This window comes from Podarcis muralis, chromosome 5, assembly GCF_964188315.1.
Source record: "Podarcis muralis chromosome 5, rPodMur119.hap1.1, whole genome shotgun sequence".
NCBI classification, from domain to species: Eukaryota; Metazoa; Chordata; class Lepidosauria; order Squamata; family Lacertidae; genus Podarcis; species Podarcis muralis.
In genome coordinates this window covers 34,410,569-34,434,646 of record NC_135659.1, presented here as the reverse complement: position 1 = coordinate 34,434,646, position 24,078 = coordinate 34,410,569, and the positions used below count along the sequence as shown (strand labels likewise).

Below are 24,078 nucleotides of genomic sequence, written 5' to 3'. Positions count from 1 at the left end.
GTAAAGGGAACAATGTTTAATGTTCTATTATGTTTTATATATGTTGGAAGCCACCCAGAGTGGCTGGGGCAACCCAGTCAGATGGGCAGGGTATAAATGATGATGATGATGATGATGGAAGAGGACGTCCCTATTTTCATTGGAGAAATGTTGGAGGGCATGGAAGCCTGGCTGGATCACAGAGCCCCCTTACAACGTGAACATTTTTAAAGGGGAATTTGACCACGTCCAAAACAGATTGGATTGACTCCAGCTCCTGGATAATGAGAATATGCTATTATTTACTTATGAATAATAGCAATATATTTGTCAGCATGCCTAAAGTAGCTCTATGGATCCTAGCCACAATTCATGAATTTGCACCGCAACAGGCTTAGCCCTGTTATCTATATCTATGAGGATCATATATTACAGATCCTATTCTAGGACGAAGGCCCACAGAAGAAAATTTGGGTTGGTTACTTGCTTTTCTTCGAAGCAAAGACAACTTAAAGGAATGGTCAGAGTGAAATTTGGCTCTTTTACTCTAACATGCAACGTGATAATAAAAGACTTGGTGTCAGTGCTTCTGGCAGCAAGATAAACCACTGTGTGATGACAGATTTCTAATGATTAATGCTACAGTAAACTCAGAACACAATTGCAGCAAAGTGCCAAGGTTAAAGCATGTTGCAAATTAATTTAAATGGGCATTCATGAAAACGATAATGGCCAACATTTTGATAGTTCATGAAGAATGATCTGATTTCTAAGGAAATTGCTCCAAGGGAGGGAATGGACGTAAGCTAAGGGGGCCAGAGATCAGTTCCTCACTATTTGCGGATTCCTTTTCGCTGATACTGTGCAAGCTGCTCAGTTCTTCTCTTTGAGTGGTGTAAATAAGCATAAAAAATATGTTGCCTTAATCATTACCACATCCAGCATGCTGCTATGCCTCAAAGACATAAATATGCAATGCTGAAACACACTGAGTCAGTATCCCTCTGCGATTGTGAGACCTACATACTTATTCTCCCATGCTTCTTTGTTTTATTTCGGCATTGATTTTAGTTATGATGTCAAAGGTCAAACTGGAATACCTGCTTGACTGTTCCTGCACCAAGTCCATGGAACAAGAATACTTAGGCTGCAGTCTTAACTCCTGGCTGCCAATGGTGGGGTCTTGATAGAGTGTAGCAACCTCACCACCCTAGCACTTGTCCAGACCAGAATTGGGGGCATCTCCCAGGCTGGTGCAGTGAAAAGCCCTGGATCAGTCCTATTGTCAACACGCAATGGCAGTAGGATCTGTATACTAGGGCCGGGCAATATCTGTTTTTCAACTTTGTGATATATCACCAGCTAAACATTGTGATATACCACAATATATCACAGTGTCTGAAATAAGGATAGCGGGAGCTATGTAGAGGCATTGGCTGGCTTCATGGTTTTTCCTGCATTGTGATTTTTGCCGGCGCCTGCTCTTGTGATTCACTGCCCCCTGCATGAGGCAGGTGAGAGCTGAGCCAGCAGACTTAACAGGGGCTGCAGAAATCAAGAGAATTATTGGATGACTTCACAGTTTCCCCCACATTGTGTTTTTTGCATAGCGCACACACACATCATGATTTGTGATATATTGCCAGGTCAAAAAATTATGTAATCAATATCACAATATGGACTTCAAACTGGTTTTGGGTGATACATCACTATATTGCCCAGCACTACTGCAACGGGGTGAGCTCCTGTTGCTTGGTCCCAGCTCCTTCCAACCTAGCAGTTTGAAAGCATGCAGTGCAAGTAGATAAATAGGTACCACTCTGGTGGGAAGGTAAATGGTGTTTCTGTGCGCTGCTCTGGTTTCACCAGAAGCAGCTTAGTCATGCAGGCAACATGACCCAGAAAAACTGTCTGCAGACAAATGTCAGCTCCCTCAGCCAGTAAAGCGAGATGAGCACCACAACCCCAGAGTCATTTGTGATTGGACTTAATTGTCAGGGGTCCCTTTAGCTTTACTGCACAAGATGCCTATGGACTTTATTCCAATTTCATAGAGAGCAAAGCTAAGCAGAAAAGGAACAATTCCCACGCAACTCTTCCATTAACATGGCATTTGTAAAACTTATACAAAATAGACGATCAGGCTTGTGCCAATGGGTGTTTCTTGCATCCTCACATTTGAGAATAACCTGTTCCCTCATACCATTTCCCTGCAACTTTTTTATTTGGGGTGTCAATTAGACTATAAATGGCAGCACAGTTCTTGTACTGGAAATCTTCAATAGCATCTTAATGAATTATTTAATGTGAGTATATAATTAGAACTACTATTAGGCATGTGATTGATGTTCTTTGCAACAGTAGCATGGCATTGATATCACTCTTTTGACTGCTGTTTTTAGAAAGGCGGAACCGGGCTTTCAATCAGACTGGAGCAGTATTTGTCAAAAACCAACAGATTTAAAAGCAAATGCTTATTTAAGGAGAGTGGGGAGAAGACGGAAATGTAATATCTTTGATTTCCTATACTTTACTGATATTAATACCCTTCTGCTTCAGGTATTTGTAATTGGGGGGGGGGGGAGAGAAGAACGACTGAATCAGAGACCTTTATATTTGTTGAAACAAAAATGACAGCTCTTGCAGCTGCTAGATTCACACCAGGTGGCTTGACAGAAGCATGGTAAAATGTCAGCTAGAAGGCTTTTTGCTCTGAAGTGGGAGTGGGCTTCATTCCTGGTTTGATTGCATGAGGGACTCACTACCAGACACGTACTGAAGAAGTGAATACAATCTTGTTCCTGAGCTGAGAAAGGACCATTTTTATGTATATATTTAAACACATTTATACCTCCTTTCAATTAAACAACATGGGCTATTCTTCCTCCCCCAATGGCCTGGTTTTGTGCACCACACTGAACCAAACCATGGCTTGGCTTAACGTGGCACGACAGCAAACCTTGGTTATGGCTCACGGTTAGTTCGGAGAGCCAGCGGTTCTCACCCTGTGAGTCCCCAGATGTTGTTGGACTACAACTCCCATCACCCCTAGCTAGCAAGGCCAGAGCTCAGGGATGATGGGAGTTGTAGTCCAACAACATCTGGGGACCCACAGGTTGAGAACCGCTGCTCTAAGCCAAAGTGGTGCTGCTGCCCCCCCCCCCAGATATTGCTGGAGTATAACTCCCATCATCCTTCACTCTTGGCCATGCTGGCCTGGGGCTGATGGGAGTTGTAGTCCACCAACATGTGGAGGGTACTACATTGGCTACCCTCATGCTAAGCCAAGCCATGCCTTTGCTTGTTATGGCACAGTGGCAAAAGAGCTGTGGAGGAGCAAGACAGCCGAAATGTGCTCCTGGGTTGTACACAAGCTGGTACGTTTGTGCTAAGCCGTAATTTGGATGAAATAACAATCGCCAGTAATTATGAGTAGTGCTGAAAGCAATAATAGCAGACAGAAAACTACATATGAGAATAAAGCCTGAATTTAACTAATGCAGTGTGCTGGCAGAAGCCAGAATAATGAGGTCCCCTGTCCCATTTCCTCTGACAAGTGGAGCTAACTAATTCTAGTTCTCCATTCTCCATCCTCTTCCTTGACGAGTTCTACAAGGACAGCTAAGGATGTGGCAGGTGACAGGCAGTATCCCTCCCTGGACCAGTTGGAAGTAAGAAGGAAGGCAGGTGGGGCCTGGTTGAGGACAGGTTCAGGAGTGGCAGTGCCCCCATTCTCCCTAATGGATCAGCCACCACTGTGGGTGGGGAACAGTTGAAAGCATATCAGGTGGAAGAGGACTGAATCTTTCTGTCTTTCTACTTATTAGCATGGGGGCAGAGCCATCCTGAGTACAGGAATCTGGTGGAATTTACACTGGCTTAACTTAAACTGGAAGGGACATGGGAGGCGCTGTGGGTTAAACCACAGAGACTAGGACTTGCTGATCAGAAGGTCGGCGGTTTAAATCTCCGCAACAGGGTGAGCTCCCATTGCTCGGTCCCAGTTCCTGCCAACCTAACAGTTCAAAAGCACGTCAAAGTGCAAGTAGATGAATAGGTACCGCTCTGGCGGGAAGGTAAACGGCGTTTCCGTGCGCTGCTCTGGTTTGCCAGAAGTGGCTTAGTCATGCTGGCCACATGACCTGAAAGCTGTACGCCGACTCCCTTGGTCTATAGAGCAAGATGAACGCTGCAACCCCAGAGTCGGTCACGACTGGACCTAATGGTCAGGGGTCTAAAAAAAACACCTTAAACTGACATAAATTACCCCTGTTCCAAATGCCATTCAGGAGTTGTTGTGCTGCTGCCAGCTGAGCTGCTCTGAGCTTGGAAGTGGGACGATGAGCTTTCAAAACATAGTTTGATGTACACCAACCCTTTTTGCTGGCATTAATTTTGCCAGGATGCCAAGTCACATAGCTTGACTTGGGGTTTGGAATAGGCAGAAGTTGCTCCTTGCCTTGCCCCACCTTTTGGGGGACATATGCCAGCACAAATTCTGCCAGTTTAATTTCTGTTGGCTGAACTCCTGCTGAGCTAGTGTAGCCCAGGCTCAGCCAGGTTAAGGGAGTGTTGCCAGTGTATCTCCAGCTCAGCTGTGGTAGCCCAAGGTCCATCTATTGCAAACTCACTAATCCCAGCAGATCATGAGTTTGGACTATGCTCTGTTCCCTGAAGCTATGAAAGAAATGGCGAGAGGGACAGAAGGAACTAGGGCAATGGTTCTCAACCTGTGGGTCCCCAGATATTGTTGGACTACAACTCCCATCATCCCTGAGCTCTGGCCTTGTTAACTAGGGGTGATGGGAGTTGTAGTTCAACAACATCTGGGGACCCACAGGTTGAGAAAGGCGGAACTAGGGCAATATACTGATGGGAGACAGTGTGTATGTGTGCGCGCGCGCACGCACACACGCAGTGTTCCTTTCTCATGTGCTCCTAGACACCACCCACCCACCATGTAATCATGTCATGTCTGGTTTTCCCCTCAGAAATGTTTCTGTTGTGTATTCTTTGTCTCCTTAAACAAAGGTTCCTCTCGAATATTAGTTAATTAAAAATACTAAACTTAATTTCTGCCTAAGGAACGAGGAATAGCTTTGCTGAATCAAATGATCTCCATTTCACCAAAATCTGTTTAAATTAAAAACATCGGCTTCCATAGTTGGGAGGGCTGGGGAGGGGGGAGTCCTCATCCATGTTAAAATGTTTGAAGCCCATCAATCTCTCTAACCACAAAGCTAATGCGTTCCTTCTGTTTTCTTTGAATGAAATCACCAGAGTGGTTAGATGTTGATTTAACATAAAACAAATGGAAATGGGTGTTTCCTTAGTCATGTGTAGAATTTATTTTGGAAAAAAAGAGAAAGAAAACAATTATCAAGTATTCTGAGTAACTCAATGATTTTGCCATTTATTAAATAATACTTTAGACCAGTAGTCATTAAAATTGATTTGTGTAGCTAACCGTATGATACAAAATGCAAAGTATTACTTGTCTGGAAATTTTGTTTTACCCGTTACACCTTTTTTTAAAAAACAACAACCCAAAAACAAGAATATTTCACGTTGCCTTTTAAAAGTCTGGAGTGCTACATCTCAAAGCTGTTTTGCACATTTGATTTCCCCACTTTTACATATGTATAGTGACCCTCCTGGCGTCTGCATTTGGGTAGGCAATGCTGTGTGTTCAGAGTTCATGGATCTCAGCTCTTGCAATTTATGCCATTTCCCAATGCTCTGGGGATCTCGGAGGTTTGCCATGGCAGAGATCCCAGCTCACATGTTACAGTGTCACATGATTCTGATGCTAGGGAGACACCTGAGAAAGCAGCCAAATGCAGCATCCGAGCCAGTCTTAAATTAATAGAGTTACGCTAGAGAATTTAAAAAACTCACTAACAATGAAAATAATTTTGTTTTAATTAGGTATTCCCTGCAGGGCTTGCAAACAACAGCCTCGTTACACACTGCAATAAGAGGAACAATGCACTCTAGAAAGAAAGGCCGTTGTGGAATACGTACAGTAATTTTATAGTCCTGCGAAAGGGAGAGGGGGGCGTTAAAATTAATATGTGTAAGGAAATGGGGCGTGAGCAGTTTACATTTTTATGAGAATGGAAGTGGGGCTAAGCAAAGAATCATAAGATTAGTAGATGGTTTAAAGCAGGAACAGGGGACCCTTTTCAGCCTGAGGTCCACATTGGCTCCTGGAGAACTTCTCCAGGGCTGCTTGCCCACTGAAGGCCAGAAGCAAAATGTGGGTGACGCAACTGAGCTAATTCTTATCAGATAGACTACACAAAATTCAGAGGTTCTTACTCACATACATGCAAACTTACACCTATGTCTAGATCAGGGTTTCCCAAATTTAGGTCTCCAGCTGTTTTGGACTACAACTCCCATCATCTCCACCTAGCAGGACCAGTGGTTAGGGATGATGGGAGTTGTAGTTTCAAAACAGCTGTAGACCCAAGTTTCGGAAACCTGGGTCTAGATGAATTATCATACTTCAAAGCACTTGAAGAGGGTACAGAGCAGAGGTAGTGAGGGGTGTGGCCTGGATAAAGAGGCCTAGAGACTGCATTTGACCCCCCTGGGGCTGAGATTTGCTATCCCTGACATAGGGGTTAGGACTTGGGGTTGAAGAACACAAAGCAGGCAGCAAGGTGGACTGGTGGCCAGATCAGAGGGCTGAAACCAGGAACCAATCAAGTCCCTCAAAAACTGATAGCAAAATGGCTGACTGGGGTCTGGAGGAGGAGCTTGAAAGGGCCGTGTCTCTTGAGGAGGTGAGGCATGTATTGGAGGTGGAGCGAATGTGGAAGCAGGGATGAGGAAGCAAGAGCATGGCGCAAAGGGAATCCCTCTCCAGAAGCACTGGCAATATGAGACTCTGGAAACCACACAATGGCGACTACACAATTACATCACCTATTCAGTAAAGTAGGCCAGGATCATGACACCTGATCTGATGCAGTGCTGCTAGTGAAACCCTGGAGATTAAGAAAGAATGAGTTCAGCTCCCTGAGGTCCCATCCCTGTGGTTTACACCACTGGGATTGCACCATATGCTAACGTATTATGCAAAAGGGGTTCAGACTGGGAGCCTGTCCACAGTGTCACATTCCTGAGAGAGCTTTTCCCAGTGTGCCTTTTAGTCTCTGTACTGAGTTCCTTTCAAGTTGTCTGCCGCTCAGAACGTACCACAGCGGTTTTGAAACTGTGTTCTGGCAAAAACCTTGGGGCTTCCTGAACGCTTAGCGGGAATCCCTTGATCGGATGTTCTGCCTTTGGGAAAACAAAGCTTCAGGAAGAAATGCTTTGCCTCACTTCAGCTGCACCATGGGATGTGCACAGTTGGTCACTCATTTTGAGGTGCACGCTGAGACTAAGTGAGTCTTACAGAACGTTCCAGAAAGAGTCCAGAAAATTTCACAGCTTCTTCCCCATGAAAAATGGGAACTCTAAATCATCTCTGCCAACCAAAATTGCAACTTAAGTTAGACACACTCCAGGGCCTTTATGAAAAGGCAGAAATGCAGTTTGAGCCAGACTTGAAATTCCCTGCTTTCAAAACTTTACATTTCTCTCTTAACTTGAATTCTGGTTGGTCTTTGGCAACACACAGACACACAGAGCTATATTTTGGCCCAAGGTCATTTTCAACCAAAAAACAAATAAAATTCAACAGTAATTAGTATCCAGCTGGGGCTGTTATGGTCAAGTACCTGCCAAGTCCTACACTCCATCAGGGGACCCAATGCCAAACCTCAGAGCCCCAATGATCCTTCTCCTGTTCACTTGCTCTCTTCAAGTGAATAAGAAATGACTGGACTAGATGAAAGAACAGTACTCACCTCATCCTCTAGGTAGCTGAACAGATTGGGTCTAGAGCAGGCTTCCTCAACCTTGACCCTCCAGATGTTTTGAGACTACAATTCCCATCATCCCTGACCACTTGTCCTGCTAGCTAGGGATAATGGGAGTTGTAGGCCAAAAGCATCTGGAGGGCTGAGGTTGGGGGAGCCTGGTCTAGAGGGAGTGGACATGAATGGGAAGTGACAGAAGCAATGAAGGGGAGGTGGCCCAAATCCGGAAGGGAGCACGACTGAATACATCTTATGCAAGCGGAGCTGGCATTGGCATTTGAAAATGCAACTCTGTTGATGCATACCTCACCACTTAAAACAATTGCATCAACATTGGATGCAAAAGACAGGACATGATTATCACAGTGTGCTTTAGACGATGCTTGGTTTGGAAGCTCCAGCTGGTACAAAATGCTACAGCTAGTCTGTTGATGGGGACTACCACTAGAACATAACCCTGATGCTAAAAAGCTTGCACTGGCTGCCCACATGTTACTGGGCCAGGTTCATTGTTTTCGTATTAACTTACAAGGGTGTTAATAGTTTGGGCTGCAAATGTCTTACAAACTGCTCAATCCCTTTTGTTCCTGCTTGTTCACTGAGACCTTTGGTGGGGTTTCTGTTGGTGGTTCCCCGTGACTCAGATGCATTCAGTGCTGTGGATCCAATCCTGTGGAACTCCCTCCCAACTTAGTTTAGACAGATATCTTCCTGGCTGAACCTGACAAAGACATTCTTGTTGCCTTGTGCATTTTAAGGTAGTGTTTCATTTTGTGATGGCTATTTATTGCTTTATTTTCTGTATGCTTTATTTCTATGTACACTGCTTGGAAATGTTAATGCTTATGAGGTATATAAATATCTTTGATTAATAATAATAATAATAATAATAATAATAATAACAATAATAATAATATAAAAAATAATAAATATATATATATATATAAATCCTAGTGTGCCTTTTAAGGGTGCATCCTTGGCATATTTCACTTTAGTCAGTATACACAGAATGATTTACCAGGTTCGCTCATCCATGGGCGCAGTTGAAGCTTGGAAGAGTCTTTGTTCCAACATGCAAAGGCAAAAGCAAAGCATTATTCAATCAGACTAGACTGAATCCAGACATAGTAGCCTATTGGGAAGATCTATTGCCAGAACAAGACACTTAAATTTGGTTTAGAGCCAAAGTGGATTAAAGTGTGATTCAACATTTGTACAACCTTCGTGAGTGGTATGCAATACATCAAGCAAGTCAGTTATTTGCTTCAGAACAGGGTGGAGAGGTGTTGAAAGCTCTTGAAACTTATCAAATGGCCAGAGGATTTTCCAAATTCTGATGGGGTAGCTGCTCTCTCAACCTGGTACCCTCCAGATGTTGTTGTATTATGCTTCCTATCATCCCTGATCATTGGTAATACTGGCTGGGAATGAGACCTTTTAGTTTTGGTTTACTATGTAAACATATAGATTGGCTTCTTTTCTGGAGCATTCTGGAGCTGTTTCTATGTCTTCTTCTGCACTGAATCTGTTTTCTATTTGTGGCATGCTGTAGTTTATATCAAACCTTTTTTAAGGACTAGAAACTTGCATAAGCAAATGAAAGATAAACGCTCAGATTTTCCCGGTGCTGAAATTTGCACCCACTGTCCATTTTCATGCTTGCAACTGCTTCCGGGAGAAAAGCTTTAATGATTTTTTGCTCACATGGCAGGAGATATAACATGTACCAAGATGTATTCTCCCAAAGTAGCTGCTCATACTCAGCAATTTATCTGTCTAGCAGAGGGAAGAGTGTTGTGTGGCTGTAACTGGGAGCGCAATTTGACCCATTTTGTCAGATAGGTTCAATCACCTTTTGGAAATGTGTTCTCCCCAAGAATGCAGCTGTCAGTACAATTGGCTGAAAGTGTTGTCAGGAACCCTTTCATTAGAGCCCATACACAGCGAAGTTGTATACAATTCCTTGAGAATCATGGCAATAATCCATAACGATTGGCCATTAGTCTTCTCAAGTGCTTTATCCAGTAGGTATTTGAATTGTTCCTACTGGATCAACCTGAATTGCATGTATAGCAGACATGAAGGGAAATGTTACAAAACCTAAAATTAAATAGAATTGTGTTAGAGAAAGTGAGCTGGATTTTTCTACCCCTCCCTCCCCCCCCCAAACCCCCCCCAACCCAGACAAATACACACACATCACAATAGTTTTGATTGAAATGGCCCTGTGCTGGAAATTCACTGGCCCCATGCTACACTCTCTGTGAAAAAGGGCGACTGGGTTGTTTTATTTGTGTGGGTGTGCATTCATTCTATGCCTTTCCATTCTCTGTGGGTAACCTTTGCGGAGTCTGTGAACTCTGCAGTACTTCTAAACTGTGCCATGGCAATCTCATGGCCCGTGGCAAATAAAACCAGACTTTACCAAATTGTTGTGATGCCCCTAGAAGTGTGGCATGTTGAGTCAGGCAAAATGGGACAAAAATAAAAATTGGGATCATACCATGATGAAGCACGGTTATTATGTCAAGGCAACTTGTGTAAGTCTGAACAGGACATCACCTCTAGACTCTGTGATAAAGGGAATATCTATATGCTCTTAGTATCTAGTTCACAGGATACTTTTCACAGGTTACTTTTTCCTCCATATGAACAATTTGGCGTGCAAGCAGCCCTTAGCGCACGGAAAACTAAAGCAGCAGCTGTGATTGGCATCCGTTTTTGGAGCATCAGAGATCACAGGCATTGCCGAGGCTGAAATCTGTGAATGGCCACCTTGTGTGAATTAACGTGAGAGAGAAACAAAAGTTGCAAGCAGTTCCAGGGTAACGTATAAATCACCTCTAATGTCAAGTCCAAGTGGAACAAAAAGTGGGCAGCAATAAATATGAGAAGTAAATATAACACTTTCCGTTTTATAACAAGCTGTAAGGATGAAGTATTTTAGTTAAGAATTATATCATGTCATATATATATTTCACCATTATTTTGGTGGGGCTGGTGCGTATTGTTTTCTGTAACATTTTATCCCAGATCAATATCCCCTCTCTCTCTCTTTCTCCCCCCCCCCTCTCTCTCACACACAAATAACATATTGCAAACACGAGCAAGATGATGTTAACAATGGGTTATATACTTCACAAACAATATCAGCAACTGAGATCAGATGGAAATGACACTTGAACTTTGCTAAATATTTGTATACTTATTGCAAAAATTGTGGGGATATATAATTAGTGAAATATCTAATTAGTGGCTTTTAAACATTCCAAGACCCATTTCCTATTGCGGCTCTGATCCCATTAACTAGGATTTAATCAACATTAAGTAACTCTATAGATATCTCTGTTTTTCAGCCAAAAGTGCAGTGCAGCAATCCAGCTACCCAGACATATACTTTTAGGTTGCAGTGATTGAAAATGCTTAACTCTCCCACTAATTCAATAGGACTTAACAGTGTTTAGCTATAGCTGTGTTTTTAGCTATAGTTTTGGTTTTTAGATTACACAATTCCTTTGGCACAGAAATATTATTTCTAAAGCAATGATTCCTTATGTTGTCTGTGGAAGAAAGAAAACACAAATATCTACAGTCCTTTCTGAGGCAAAACTTTCACTCTGAGCTGACCCTCTTTCTTTCTTTCTTTCTTTCTTTCTTTCTTTCTTTCTTTCTTTCTTTCTTTCTTTCTTTCTTTCTTGACAGCTAATAGATAAGAAGGAATTTCTCTTCTTTATCCTAGCAAAAGAAAAGCAAACACAATAATCCCTGTTTATTGTTGCAAGGTTTGTGACCCAGTCTTGCTCCCGTTCTCTGACTGCACAAAGGTCAGAAACTGCCCCTCTATCAGCAAACGCGCTTTTCAGATTCTTTATCTGCACTACCACCTATCTTTAGAAACCAGGAATACCTTTTTACATAATATGGGTACCATAATGTATTTGATCCATCATTTCATATATACAGACTCTGACTGAGAAATCTCTACAGGGCTAGTAGTGTTTCAGCCTAGAGAAATACGCTATTGAAAATCAGTATTGTCTTGAGTATTGTTTTCAAATAATTAAAGAAGTCAGTTTTGTGTCTAGCATCTTTTGGGTTCTGCCATGTTCTTTGAACAATTTATATCTATCAAGAGTTGGTGTTCTGTACTGAAGGTGAGAAACAATCAGGTTTCTAGGTCTCCGTATTTTGGAGACGAACTTTAAAATGTGCAGGCATTACCTGCTAGTCTTTTAGAAGCAGTAACTTACCTGTGTGAGCCATCCTAGCAGTCAGAGAACGCCTGTGCTCTGTAGAGCTCCCTTTCCTCCCCTTCATGATCCACATCACATATCTTAAGGAACTCTTTCCGTAATCCACATATCTATTTCCCTATGGCTATGTATCCTTTAGCTACCATTACTCTCTTTTTTGTAGTATGAATGCTCAAGAAAACGCCATATATTCTGCAGTTTAAAAAAAATTGTGTTAGCATTGATAGCCTTATCTTCCATGAAGTTGTCTAACCCCATTTTAAAAAGGTAAAGGTACCCCTGCCCGTACGGGCCAGTCTTGTCAGACTCTAGGGTTGTGCACTCATCTCACTCTATAGGCCGGGAGCCAGCGCTGTCCGCAGACACTTCCGGGTCACATGGCCAGCGTGACAAGCTGCATCTGGCAAGCCAGCACAGCACACGGAAACGCCGTTTACCTTCTCACTAGTAAGCAGTCCCTATTTATCTACTTGCACCCGGGGGTGCTTTCGAACTGCTAGGTTGGCAGGCGCTGGGACCGAGCAACGGGAGCGCACCCCGCCGTGGGGATTCGAACCGCTGACCTGACGATCGGCAAGTCCTAGGTGCTGAGGTTTTACCCACAGCGCCACCCGCGTCCCTAACCCCATTTTAAAGCCATCCAAGATGGTGGTGATCTTGTGGTAGTTTAACCATGTTCAATGTAAAGAAGCAACTCTGAGAGATGGAGGAAAATGTCTATCTACTTTCTCCAAATGATACATAATTTTATTCAATGGAGGAGACAACAAACCTTTGTAGTCAGAAAGCAAACATGCTGCTGCTAAGTTATAACTGTAGCAGTTACAAAACATAAATGTTAGGCAAATATCATATATACATCTTGTGGCTTCAACTTTGGCTTTCTGACACTGCCCTGACTTCGATCTGGTATTAACTGGACCCCTAAAATGGGATATTCAGTGTAAATTCATTCTAACAGTTTTCTCAGAGCCTGGTTCATTGTTCATGTGGGAACAGTCAACATATTTGGATGCTAGGACACACCTGAAGATGGCTGGCAGTATTTTACAGCAATAAGAAGCAGTACTCTTGAATAAATCACTTTCCTAATTTTCATGGTGGATGTTATTTTGAAGCAAGGAATACCTCTTAAACTGCTTCAGACTATGCTTAAAACCCAAGACTTCAACGCTGTGAAAATATCAAGGATGATAACATCCTGAAGAATGGAAATCCCCCTCTTAAGTACTTCAAATAAGTTCATTTTAAAACTGCTGCTCCGTTTTTCTACATAGTAAAACTCAGTTGTGTCAACAGAGCAGAAAGATGGCTGCAACTCTGAAGGCTCACACTGTTAAAAAGCTTTCATTGCAGGTTTCTCTGAGTATCGAACAACCCCATTTTTCTGGTGTGAACTGCATAACTCACTCAGGGAAAGCGACCCCAGGGCAATTTGTGGTGGCACAATGGAGCTAATACAGGAGGACTGGTCCTGAAGCTGAAATAACTCACTCCAGAAGAATGACCCTAGGGCAATTAATGGTGCCACAACAGAGCTAATACTGGAGGCTTTTAAACAACAATTTAGCCTTTTGCAATCATTGCTGCAGGAGGAAAAAAAGAGGGCATGGCCAGAAAAAAGAGGACGTGGTTGTGATATGGTTGTATCACCTGTGCTCAGAGCTGCAATTATTTTGTACCCGTGGCGTTAATACACATACCTAAAGGCAGCTCTGAAGCCAAAATATTTTTACGCGTTCACACGACCAGAATTTTGTTTTTGTTTAAGACCCACTGATATTAAAAAACAAAAACAAAACATGAATCTTCCTTTACATGAAATCTTGTGGTACAGAATTTATACCCACTCAGGCCAGAACTACAAATTACATTAAATTGAGACTAGAATCTGAATGCAAACCGAGCTAAGAAGCTCATGGTAAGACCTTGGCCAGTCACCAACTCTCAGCCTAACTTACCTTTCAGAGCTGTTGTGAAGATAATATGGAGAGGTGGAGAGCCACATGTGCCACCTTGAGCTCACTGGAGTAAAGGTGGGATTTTAAAGGCAGCAGCAAATAATAAATAACTGTACAGATGTTGCTGAAAACGAGAACTGAACACTTTTTGCACAGTCAAAAATACAGGCTGTTAAACACATGCACACAAATAAAGAACACTAAAGGAATAATGAAACTCGCTGATAATTGTTCTTAGTTTATCATGCTCATGGAGCAATTGGCTCACTAATTATATTGCACAGGTTACATATCTCATAATCTTAAAAAAAAATGGACTTGAGTTGAACTGATCAGAAGATGAAGGACTACCGCAGTGGAAATAAATGGAAGCCATGGAGCCATAATAGCTTTTTTAAAAATATTCATATTATTATTATTTGTTTTAAAAAAGGTTTATTTGCTTGCTGTACTTGCTGGTTAAAATTCTACATAATGACAGTCTCCCAAATTTTAGCAATCTACTGCTGTGTAGGTGGTTGCTTTGGAGACTTCCAATTATGTGCTATACACAACTCTGTATGCAGTTGCATACAGTTGCTTAAGGAGGTCTTTTCTGCCCGAATCCAGGGTCATTAGCTTTGAAATGACGAAGAAGCATAGTTTGGGGAGTTATCTGAGGTTCAATGTGGATAAATTTCTGTCGGTAATCAGCAACCATGTTCCCAAACTTCTTCATGTTTGTGTATTCTCACCAAAGGTGAAAGTATGACCCAATCTGACCACACCCCCTTCCAACAGTAATGACTATAAGTTCTGACATAGTAGATAAAGTTATGCTTCATAATATGCCAGTCACTGAAATTTTCATACTCTTCTTCTTCTTCTTCTTCTTGGTGTTGCTGGATAAAGTTGCAAATGATTCCCCATCATTTTCTTCTGAAGATTCCCCCAAGTCTTTCTTTCCCTCCTATACCCAAATATTTCCCCCCTGGGACAGTTGTACAAAAACTTAGAACAGAACCAGCATGAAAATAACACCATTCTTTGGAAGACTTGAGCTCTGTGGCCTGAAATGTTTAGCCCCCATCTGTGAGGTTGGGAATGTGCCTGCTGACTCTAGCTCTGTGCTCCTACATAATGATGGTCCTCTCTGCCAAAAGTCCTACACATGTATGCCCCAATTCAGGGGGCACTGGTGGAGGAAGAGGAGTGCAGGGGGAGCGCACTGCCCCTGGCAGTGCAATCCCGGTGGGGTGCCATCGCGGCTGGCCCCGCCACTGCAGGCAGCGTGCCCCACCCCCGGGACGCGTGCCAGCCCCCCCCCACCTGCACTCCGCCCCCCCCCCCCGTGCCAGAGCATGAAGCTCTGCCACTGTCATGGGGGTGCCAAATGTGCAGCTGACCCCCTGGGCAATGTGTGATCAGACACACAATAGGATGTATGAGTGTAGGCTTCAGTGAAGATGTGATATTGAACACATGGGTGTCAGGTCTGGTGAAGAGGTGGGGTTGGGGAGGGGTTCGGATCCCCAGCCTCCCCAACTGTTTGCACAGGGCACCCACTTATAACTTATGTACAGGAACTTAGATAACACTCTAAGAAATCCTGCATGGGTATAAAGTGGACAAAATAAGAAACTAACATTAACCGAACCATAATTATATTGATAATGTTTATGTGTGTGCTCAATTTCTGGATGGAAATTAAGCATCAAATTTGTCAAACAGTGCTGTACACTCAACTCTTTCTATGTACATTCATCCAGGCTTCCCTTTGTCCTATAGTTGTTGTTATTTTTTCTTTGGTTCCACTGCTTTCCCCAGGAAAACTCACTGTCTACCGCTGAATTGGAACAAATTTGCTCCGATTCAGCGGTGAGTGGCGGGTTTTCTCAGGGAAAGCAGCAGGACAAAAGAAAAATCTACTACACTATGCTTAGATGTCATGGACCAAATCAAAGTGTGGATGAGCCCTAAGTGTGTGTGAAGCTATAAAAGTACAGGGCCTTCAGGTATAACCAGAATAAGCCAAACCACTGTAGTCTTAATACAGGCAAAAGCACTATGAGTTATGTAACAAAGAAAAACCTAAGCAGCCCAAAGGATTCTCATTTAATTGTGGTGTGTGCGTATTGTAGTGGACAGTGGGCTTTTAAAATTGTTTTTAGTTCATACAGTCCTTTCTATGGATCATTCGATGCGAGGTGCTAATTTTATGGACAGTTGTAGTGGACAGTGTTGGGTAAGGAGGACTTGCTTTCAAAATCCCTTTTCAGCAGTCATGCTCATTGGGTGTGTCTACCTCACAAGATTGTTGTTTGCATAAAAGAGAGGACATGCCTCAAGATCCTTTGAGGGTGTTATAATAGAGTACCAGTACTTATTAAAAACCAAGGGGACAATAGAACCCCTGTGCAATTGTGAATGTTAGGAAAGGAGCATTTCCCGCTCTGATATCCAGAGCTGTTACCCTTTAGGAGCGATAGGTTATGATGTAACGTTTACAGGATCCCTCTCCATTTCCCCTCAAATTGCATCTTTGAATGAGGCCGAAAGAGGAGTCCTGTCACCGTGTAACCTTCCCCACAGCTGCCAGGCAGGGAGATCCATCAAATGCTCATAACGTGTGAGCGAACCCTGGCGCGAGAATTTCCGAAAGCCCTCGGATTCCAGACAAAAGAACAGCACTTTTTTTCTTTTCTTTCTTCCTTTTGGAAAGTGAACGGAGGGGAAGTGGGCAGGCGGGAGAGAAACCCTTCTCGCAGTTTGAGGGGATTTTCACGGAGGGGGGAGAGAAAGTAGAAGAGCTTCCCTTCTGCGCCTCAGAGGGTCACGGGCAGTTTCGCACCCTTCTTTCGATACGGTTCCCGAGCGCTATTTCTCTGTTTTCTTGTCGCCCTGCTGCCCTGGGAACAGGGAAAATGGAGAAGGAAGCGGGCGCGGGGAAGGGATTTCGGAGCAAACAAATGAGAGCCAAACACTTTTAAAGCAGAAAGAAATGAAAGAAAGAAATACCCCCCCCCGGCATATGGGGAAGGGGTTTATCTGGTCATTTTTATTTATTTAGTTAACAGTTTTCCAGTTCCCTTTGCCCTGGGTCGCTGCGAGTTGATCCCACGCCCCGCAAAGTCGACTGAATTGTTCGGAGGCGCGTGAAGACGGTGAAGAATGGCGGACGGAGTTGGGTTTGCATTTCTCCGTCTTGTGCGCGCGCGCCTGCGCCCTCCCCCTCAGTCCCCGCCAGACCCTCGGAAGTTCAACTTCGGAGGCTTCCCTGCGCCGCCGTCCCCCCTCACAACTGCCTCCTTCGCCTTCCTCTTCTTCTTCTTCCTCCTCCACTTGGCGAGCCGCACTTGCTGCTCGGCTCTCGCACCCGCCCAGTGTGTTTGTGGTGGTGGTGGCTCTCCTGCGTTTTGCTATCCCGAGTCGGCGGCGCTAGGCGCGGGCAGCTTTTTACGCACACAAAGGAGAAAGGGAAGAGGCAGGCAGGGAGAGGGGGGCAAAAAGCCGGCGACGAAACTTTGCGCGGGGCTGCAGCTCGCCGCCGCCTGCCCTGCCCAGCGCGCCGAGAGGGGAAGCCGGCCGCCAAAGCCTTCCCCCGGAACGAGCGGCGAGGCGAAGCCGCCTGCTCGTCTGCGGCGCCGCGGAGGGGCTGGCGAGGAGGCCCTCTCTGCCAGTGGGCGGACAGCACCCAGTGGGGACCCCGAGATGCAGCCGAGCCTCCTGCTCTCGCTGCGGGGCTGCCCCAAAGCTCCCAGCCCCCGCCGGCTGAAGTGACCCAGCGCTCCCTGCCGCCGCCAGATCGAGCCCAAAGCTTTTGCACGAACACCCACCCACACCCCCGCGCCGCTTCTTGCTCTTTCTCTCCCCAGCCCACCTCCCCCCACCCCTCCCCCTCTCCTCCCCAAAGCCGTGCAGCCGCAAGCAGCTCAAATGGAGTGGAAAATGGCCAGTGGTGGCAGATCGAGCCTTTAGATTATCTCCTTCACGTTTGGTACTTAGCTGTCTCTAATCTGCTTTTATTTGCCAGAAGCCCCCCTCCCCTTCCACCAGCTCGGGCGGGTGGCGGCGGCGGCGAGACACAAGAAGCGGGGTGGTGGGGAAGAGAATATATATTCCCCCCATATTTTTGGCTGCCGCCACTTCTATACATGATAATATGTTTATATGATTAGCTGAGCCCAGCGGTGGGGAGAAGAGAGAGAAAGAGAGGGGGTGGAGATTGGAGGAAGAGGTGGAGGCTGGAGGTGGCTCCAGTTCAGAGCTAGTGGAGAGTCCGTGTCAGGACTTCGCAATCCCCAGTCACACACTGAGAGAGAGGTGCATGGACGAAAGGGAGCTGGCAATACAATTCACTGGGATTTTTCTTTTTCTTTTTTTCTTTTAAGGGCGATTTCACTCGCCCCCCGCCCTCCTTTCCCTCTCTGTCTCTCTTCCTTTCTCTCCCCATTGCTTTGAGCGACCAGCTTTGCTCTTGATCTCCGTTCACGGGGCAGCGGCGGCGGCGGCAGCAGCAGCGTCGAGGAGAGAGGAGAAGCAAGGAGGAGAGGAAAAAAAGCGAAGGTTGAAGAAAGGCTGGAACTGGATCCCGCCAGAGGCCAGGATGCCATCCAGGGAGATGTAAATGAGGCCGACGAGGACGACGGAGAGAAAGGGGCTTTTCTTTCCGATTTCCCCTCTCGCGCGCGTGTGCCTGTGCTTTGCAATCGCAGCGCCTTCTCCCCACTTCGCCTCCCCGCCGAACAATTGAGTTGATTCCGGCTGCTCCTGTTGGCGTCGCCTTCTCTCTCCCCCCCTCTATCCATCCCAGTCGCCTAGAGAAAAGAGAGAGGACTCCAGGGCTGGTCACATCCAAGACGGTGCTTGCACCTAGCGCGCTTTTGTTGTGGTGCTTTCAGATCGACCAAAATAATTGTTTCGATTTTCCTTTTGTTTTACCTCCCTCCTTCCTCGCTCTCCTCCCTCCACCCCAAACATTTATTTAAAGGAGTGCGAGCGTGTTTTTGGGAAGGAGCCGCGCGCGTTGGGACCTGGAGTGTGTGGGGGGAAATGTTGACTTAACCTCTCGCCGAGCCCCTTCGGCTGCCTGGGCTCTTTTCTTTTTTGCTTGGACGGAAGGGAGACGAGCAGCCTCCTGGTGTGCGTTTTGTCCCAGCCCAGCGAGCTGCGAAGCCAGCTGCTTTCCTCGCCTTTCTTCGCTTCTTCCACCTAGCCCAGCGCTTTTTCCTTGACTTGCCCGGCGATCCTCCACCACCTTCCCCTTCTGGCTTTTGTGTTTGCTGGCGCGCGCCCCCCGGGCCAAAACATCGCCTTTAAACAACAAACAACAGCAACCGCCACCTTGTGATCAGAAAGGGGCTCACGCTGTACCCCCTTTCCCGGGGCACCCCCAGATGCAAAAGGAAGCCCGGCCCGGCTTTGGCTGCAAACCCAAAGGTAAGCGTCTCCCTCCCTCCCTCCCTCCCTCCCTCTCGGTGTGTGCGGATTATTCGTGGGTGAGATGCTTCTTTTCCACTTGCAGGACCTGTTCGCTTACTTCGATCGCCCCCTTTTGCAAGCCATTTGCATGCAAGGGGACTGCTTACTTTGCAGGAGAGGGGTGTGTGTGTATGTGCGTCGGGGGGTGCGGGAGAAATGCGCTGTAGAGCCTCAGCCCTAACCCCCTTTTCCCGCTATGGGGAGGGAATTCCTCCAATAAATCTGTATCGAACTGTTTTCCGTCCTATGCATTCTGATAAACCGCCCACCCCCCAATCTTCCATCACCTGGAAAAAAGAGAGCTGTGCGCGCCGCATAAACCAAAGTGTGTGTGTGTGTGTGTGTGTGTGTGTGTGTGTGTGTGTGTGTGTGTGTGTGAATGTATATGGGAAGGGAGAGGCATGGGGTGGTCAACACTCAGGCATGGGGAGGCTCGCGATGGTCCTTTTACTTCCTAGATCTTCCTCCCTGGGCAAAGGCAGATCGGATGAGGGTTTAACTCTGAAGCTGAGGTCTTTCCCGGGCAAGTGGAGGGTGGGAAAGAAGGTGACCTGAGAGCGTAGTCACATGTGAAGCGGCGCAGGCTCTGGGGTGGCGATCCTGGAGGGCCTTGGCCTCTTGAAGGGCTGAGAGTCCGGCTGGAGGAGGAGGAGGACGACGACGACCAGAGGCAGTTTTTTCCGAGGGCTGTGCGGGCCTGTGATCAGACCCAGCGAGAGCGCGCGCGAGGATTTCCCCCTTGCGCCGCGCGCAGCGGGGCGGACCTGCGCTCCTCCCGGGGCTTTGGCGAGAGGTCAGTCAGTCCGCCGGGCTGTTGCAGGCCACTTTCGCCCGGGGTTCCCCCTCTTCCAGTCTAAACTCCCTACCCACCCCACCCCACCCCACCCCCCGGCCGCTCGCCACGCAGATCATCCGCCACGCGAAACCCCCGCGTGGCATGTAAGCTCCCTCGGGAACCGCCAGCAGCTCAAATGCTGGGCGAGTGGGTGGGTGGAAGGCAGAGAAACCTCCCCCGGCTTGCTAAACTTTGCCCGATCCTCAAGAAAGACTGTTGCTCTGGTATTGATTTGACTGGCCTTCGGGTCCCCCTTAAAAAGAAATAAAGTGCGCAAGGTGGGATTGCAGCAAGTGCTCAAGCCATACTTAATACTTAACGCGAAGGGCATTTTTATGGGGATTCCAGAGGACTTTCTTTACCAGCGAGTGTGCCCAGACTTGTGGGTGTAAAGAGACCTGGGACTGGAAGTCTGTTTGGGGCTGGGGTGTACACATTGTCTCCTGTTTTGCAGCTCTTATTTCTCCCATGGAAAGAAATTAGTGTGGATTTGTGGAGCGGGAGAGGGGTTTCTTTAGGAATCCTACTTCTCTTAGGGGTGGGTGGGTGGGGGGAATAACCTCCAAAGAAGGCTTGCAAGTCTCTGGCTAAAAGCAAGAGCCATCTGGATCCTGTTATTGGAGCAAGCTTTTCTCTTCTTTCTTCCCTTTGCTCCAGCATTCTTTGCTATGTGTGTGACCAGCCAGGCAGCCTCCTCACTCTGGGTGCTTTTAGAGTAGAAAGCCTGGTGGCTGATTTCATTCATCTGGCACGCGCTCTCTCTCTCTCTCTCTCTCTCTGTGTGTGTGTGTGTGTGTGTAGCAGGCCCCTACCAAGTCGTCTTCATGAATTCAAGTGGCCCGCTGAGAGGAAAAGTTGCAGCCCTTTAAGTAAATAATGACTTGTTGCACTTTTATTTTCACTAAAGCACAAGGATGGAGGAGCAGCCTGACTAGCTCCCCACCCACCCACCTACCTTGCAAATAGTAATGAATTATAATCCTTTGCAGTTGTGGCTCTTGAGGGGAGGAAAAAAAGGAGAACCTGTGCTCCATTTCTACTTGTTAGGTATTTAGGACCACCTGGGGACAAGTGGCGTGTTGGAAGATGCTTTTGAAAAGTGTAAGCTAAAGTTGTGATTTATTGTAGCGTCTTGGGGGTGGGAATCTAAGTGGGAGAAGTGTTTGGATACAGTTCTGGTAGCCTGAAAAGCCGCCTTCTCTTAGACTCAAGGTGTGAGGGATTTCTTCCATAAGGAGGTGTGTGTTTGTGTGTTGATGATACCCTGTAAAAGACTCTGGATTTTTGCTTTGTAATTAATAATAGACTCTTATAAATCTGGTAGTGGTGGGTTTTGGGCACAATTGCTTTGGCAAACCGATCTTCATCTTGGGCTTCAGGTGTGTGTGGTTTATCTTCCCCTTAAGAACATGTTCTTAGAGCATTCTGCAGAACAAATGTTCTGTTGTTTGGTTTCTTCAGACACTCTGATTCCCTCCCTTTTGTTGCCTGTCACTAAAAGAGGTGCCATTTCACATCATTCTGCACAAATTGTTTGAATTAATGCAAGTGTGAATTCTTACCGTTTGAAGGGGGCTATTAGCATATCAAAGGTTTCTTAGCTTTCAGCTCAATTGAGAAAACTTCAGCCTGTCTTCCATTTGCTTCCAAAGCAGAGGCCCAAAGGGCAGTGGGGGGATTGTAAAGGGGTAAAAGGGGGAGGTGGGCTTGGGTTATGTTTCTGAACTTTTACTGTTTTGTAATTATGCCAGCGAAGAACATAGTCTGTATGCTGCAGGCTCTTGCAAACAGCCAAACAATTATATTCTATTGATTAATGGTTTGTTCTAAGGAAAAAAGGGTGACCTTTTTTTTCCGTGGCAGCCACTGTTTCATAGTTTCTGGTGTCTTCTATCCTTTCTGTTAGTGGGATTTGCAAGGCCTTTTCTTTTGGACTCACACTTTGGATATGGCCTGCACATTATTTCATTAGGGGGCCTGAATGGAAAAGAACTTCTAATTACTTTAAAAAAAAAACCCTACAAATGAATCTTTGAAAGAAAAGACCACTCAGTTGCAAACCTTTGAAGAAAGGACACGTTTCTTCTCATACATAATACAGGAATGGCAGATCTTTTTTATTCCATAGGGTGTGTTACAGATTTTAACATTCTATTTATTTGTTATGGTTAATTTCCAAAGAATAAGAGAATAATTAAAATGCCTTCCTGGATATATATTTTTTAAAAGCCTCCAGTCAGTTTTGCATAGGTTATCTACAATCATGTGCTGTATCTTTTGTTGCTATTGTTGTCCTCCTCAGTAGAAGTAGTGGTAATGCATATTCTTTAAATAGCTGTGGCAAGGACTGGTCCTGGCAGTGTAGTTGCAGAATATTCATCATTGCATTTTAAGTCAGTTTATGTTGCTGCCACATTTACGTAATTTTTGATTCATTAGCTACTCCTGGTTTTTTTTTCCTGTTTGCAAAGAGATATGCCTCTTTCATTATTTTTTAAAAAATCAATATTTGTAATCTGGCAGACCAGTAGCCAAGCAGAATGCAGCACTCCTTCAGTAAATTGGGCTGCTTTCCAAACAGTAGATTGTTCATAGGTTGTGGGGGAGCGGTGAAGTTTGGTAGGTCTCTTTTATCAAGCTAAACAAAATGAACTTTCCCAATGTATTCTAATACCTCTTGGTTGCTCCTCTTCTTCTTCTTCTGTAAATCATATGTATCTGTTCTACTGATATTGTAACTTTATTTCCATGGCTCCAGTGGTTAGTTTTGGGTGGGGAAAATAGGTTGTTAAAGCAGGAGAATTGTTTTGCTATCCATAATAGTCTATTTTTAGTTTAATATCACTAAGAAGCTGGGCTGCTTGGAAGCCTTGAAGAAAACAATGAATTGTGCAGGGGTTTGTTTTTTTAAAAAAAGACATTTGCTAATTTTAAATGGTGAAGAGCAGTTCAGGGTTTTGTGGATGGAGATCCTTTAACAGTCCTCAAATGGGGTGTCATTACACTGAGGTGATTTTCACCAGTTTATTTACTCTTAATGCCTTCAGTTGCTTATAGCAGTACCTTTCGGTGGTATAAATGGAACATATTGATGCAGTTGTCATTACGACACTTAAGTTACTTTTAACTAGTCTGCTTTGGACATGGAGTGCTGTAAAGAAAGTACATTACATGCTGTAAAGGAAGTACAGCCATTAGAGATAATCTAAAAATTGTCTTGGAAATGTTGCACTTCAGTTTAAATGACGGTGATCTCGAAATTCGACAAATTTCTATAAAAATGCCACAGAAGGAAGACTTTCAGCAATTCATAAGACAAAATTGGACCACTTAGACAGAAATTAATGTGCTACAGCCGTGCTTCAGCTGCCATTTTCAATCACAGTGGGTCACTATGTGTTGGCAACAGCAACTGAACATAGATATTCAGTTGCTCTGGCAGCTAGAGCTGGAGAAATCAGGATATTGAATCAACGTGGGGTAGCACAAAGCAATTAAAGCAGGTTTTGACTTGAGATATTCCAATAAACAGTTATTTTTTTCTCTGCCACATTTGGCTCCCCTATTCATTAATGGGCCAACATCAAAGAAAGCAGCCAAGCTTCCAAATGTTATAAAAACCAATACAAAGATATAGATGTTGCATGTAGTCTTGGAAGTCTTAATTTAAGGCAAGCAGTTGGAGTTTTTATTGCAGCAATTTTCACAATCAGCAGAGA

At 45.1% G+C, this 24,078-nt stretch overlaps 1 protein-coding gene across 22 annotated transcripts in view; it reads left to right on the top strand.

The window, feature by feature from the left end:
• ADGRL2 (adhesion G protein-coupled receptor L2) overlaps positions 1–24,078 on the top strand; it is a 560,560-nt gene that overhangs the window by 333,137 nt on the left and 203,345 nt on the right. For 4 of the 22 annotated variants that reach the window (XM_077928531.1, XM_077928533.1, XM_077928542.1 and 1 more), the window contains exon 1: positions 17,449–19,482. The exons of 1 other annotated variant lie outside the window; for it this stretch is intronic. The gene's annotated coding sequence lies outside the window, so the exon portion shown is untranslated. Of the gene's footprint in view, positions 1–17,447; positions 19,483–20,108; positions 20,318–24,078 lie in introns of those variants that run through there. 17 more of the 22 variants (XM_077928547.1, XM_077928545.1, XM_077928546.1 and 14 more) reach the window with 12 other exon arrangements.